Here is a 3,136-nt window from a genome sequence, read left to right as displayed (position 1 = left end):
ATTTATTACAGCAATGATATTTTGTTTTCTTTTTAATTTAAACACATTAAATATTACTTGTATGTATGTATGTAATAACATTTGTATTTCCATTACATGTTTAGGTCTTAAATTCCATATAAGGTGGTATTAAAAAGGTCTTAAAAAGTCTTAAATTTAACTTGTTCATGTCTGTAGAAACCCTGATACATTAAAACATGGATGAAAAATATCTTAGTTGTATGTTATTCCTAAAAGATCAATGTATTATTATTATTATTACTTTAAAAAGTATATTTTAGTATACAGTAGTCATAGCATAGGTTTCTGAAATGAAATGGTGAAAAGCTCCTGAAGTGAACTCTCAGAGCAGCTCTGGAGATGAAGTTTATGTGGACTGTCCTCATATATTGAGATGGGATCTAACTATCTTGTCTTCTCTTTCTGTAGCTCATTCAGCTGGTGACTTTGTATGGTGACAAGAAGTGGAGCTCAATTGCAAAGCACCTAAAAGGCAGAAGGGGCAAACAGTGCCGCGAGCGATGGCATAATCACCTCGACCCTTCTGTGATTAAGACCCCCTGGACAGAAGAGGAGGATCTTATGATCATAAAATGCCATTGTGTGCTGGGATCTCGTTGGGCACAAATTGCAAAGTTTCTCCCTGGAAGGTAATTTAGAATTGAAAGAAAATTGTAAATAATCATCTTTGTTTTTATAGTTAATGTTGAACAGTCTTATAGTGTTGTCATTATAGTGTTGTCATTTATTATATAATTAAGGCCGTTCTCTGTTTAGTTTGTAAATGGTAAGACTGTAAATTGTTACAGTAAGGCACTGTAACTGATCAGCATTTGGTAATGTTTGGTAGGACTGATAATTCCATAAAGAACCACTGGTATTCAACCTTAAAGCGTAAAATGGACAAGGGCACCTACAAGATAGAGGATGTTGACTTGAGTGATCTTGGACTCTACTTGTCACAAAAAGAAACCACTACTTCCACAAGTCATGAAAAGGTATTTTATTTTTTTAGTGTTGTGTATATGTTCATTTTTCTTTAGCACTTGATCTTGCAAAATTATTGTTCATTTTCTTTAATTTAATTTAAATTTACTCTTTGTTAACTGAATTTATTGATCTTACTGTGGTCACACATTGGTCTATCATCAGTGTCAGATATGATAACACTCAACATAAAAATTATAGTTTCTTAGATTACCTAATTTAAAGCTGCAGTCCGTAAGTTTTGCCTCTTTGTCGCCAACTCTGTTTGAAACCTGCAATTGCAGTTATTTGTGGAGTTATCTTCCTTGCGTGGGTTGTGAGTTGGCGTGGCTCCAGCGCGGATGAATCTAATGTTCTGAAGAGTATGTGTAGCAGTCAGTCACTGCACCGGTGTGGATTAGTGGTGACCGATACTGGTTTTTCTCTGGCCGATGCCGATATTTAGAAATCAGGGGAGCCGATGGCCGATATACAATGCCGATTTTTTTTTTGTCCAATATGTTTGGCCAGTTTTCTTTTCTTTTTTCCCCCTTTATCTCATAAAAAAGAGTTTGAGTGTTTATTGCAATTAAATGTTTATTGTAAGGTAAGGTACAAGATAGTAATAGTAGCCTAATTCATAGTAAAATTAAATTACATTTAATTTAATTCATAGTAATAATGTATGGCTCAAAACTTAAGCACCTTCTCAAAACAGTTCTGAAGCATGCTTTTTGTTTATGTTTGCTGACAGACACCATCGTTTCCCTCAGACTTGCAAATTCATTCTCTGCCAGCAGGAGGCGCTGTTGGAGCGGGAGATATAGTGGTTTCCCCGATAACGGCTGTAATCAAATAAGCACTAGTACTTTATCAGGCATTACAGGAAAGACGAAATGAAAATAACAAAGAAGCTTTTCTGAAGACGGTCGGTTCTTTTCAAAGATACATTCATATAAAAACACCCACGCTGCATTTTAATTTTGAAACGTGCAGTGCTCAGTTTATTCAACGAAGTATAAGCCTTTTGGAAAATCTATTTGTGGCTGTCAGTTTTGATATTGTGGTGAGCCGCCACAAATAAATCGGTGTATGGGAAACACTGGACACTGCTATAAGTCAAATGGCCATAATCTAAGTGATAACAAAAAATAAAACGGTTCACATATTACACAGCCTGCTGCTCATAACTGCTTAAGAGTTTACTGGCCACGAGCGATGACATCGGACCCACACACACATTTAATGAGGAAAGTTAACATGCATGTTTTAGCCAGCCCCGAAGTTTCGTCTGAATTGTTTCTACTTTCACATGCAAATGACTTGTTGCACTTATGAATATGATAAGGATGGTCTGCATTAATTATAGTAGGATAAAACGTAATTACGCTTTCGAAACGGTCTGTTTTGCCCGGCCATCGTTAGCTGAAGCTGTGTGTGAACGAGGCGTGGCTGCAGAGTGTGAGCTGCTCCATCTCACATGCAGCCTCAGAGGGAGAGAGTTTCTCCGGTACAGCGTTCCACAACAACGCTTAGCTGCCGCAGATGCGCCTTCCTGTAAATCTGCCTAATTTTCAGCACAATCGGCCGATGCTTGCAAATGCAAATTCATTCTCTGCCAGCAGGAGGCGCTGTTGGAGCGGGAGATATAGTGGTTTCCCCGATAACGGCTGTAATCAAATAAGCACTAGTACTTTATCAGGCATTACAGGAAAGACGAAATGAAAATAACAAAGAAGCTTTTCTGAAGACGGTCGGTTCTTTTCAAAGATACATTCATATAAAAACACCAGAGCTGCATTTTAATTTTGAAACGTGCAGTGCTCAGTCGGCTGCAGAGTGTGAGCTGCTCCGTCTCACATGCAGCCTCAGAGGGAGAGAGGTTCTCCGGTACAGCGTTCCACAACAACGCTATAGCTGCCGCAGATGCGCCTTCCTGTAAATCGGCCTAATTTTCAGCACAATCGGCCGATGCCGATTAATTAAAAAATGCACAATATCAAAAGTGTGGATATTTACTGTACTTCGCAATCACAGATTCTAGCCTACGTCTTGGACGTATGACCAAAATAAGCATTATGACCGTATATTGTCATCTGAACAAGTAAGTAACAAGTCTGCCACATTTGTTCTGACCAACTGAGGAAAAAAGCATTACAATAAATCGTGC

This window comes from Sinocyclocheilus rhinocerous, unplaced genomic scaffold, assembly GCF_001515625.1.
Source record: "Sinocyclocheilus rhinocerous isolate Xijiao unplaced genomic scaffold, SAMN03320098_v1.1 scaffold554, whole genome shotgun sequence".
NCBI classification, from domain to species: domain Eukaryota; kingdom Metazoa; phylum Chordata; class Actinopteri; order Cypriniformes; family Cyprinidae; genus Sinocyclocheilus; species Sinocyclocheilus rhinocerous.
Note: the sequence above shows the minus strand (reverse complement) of the source record.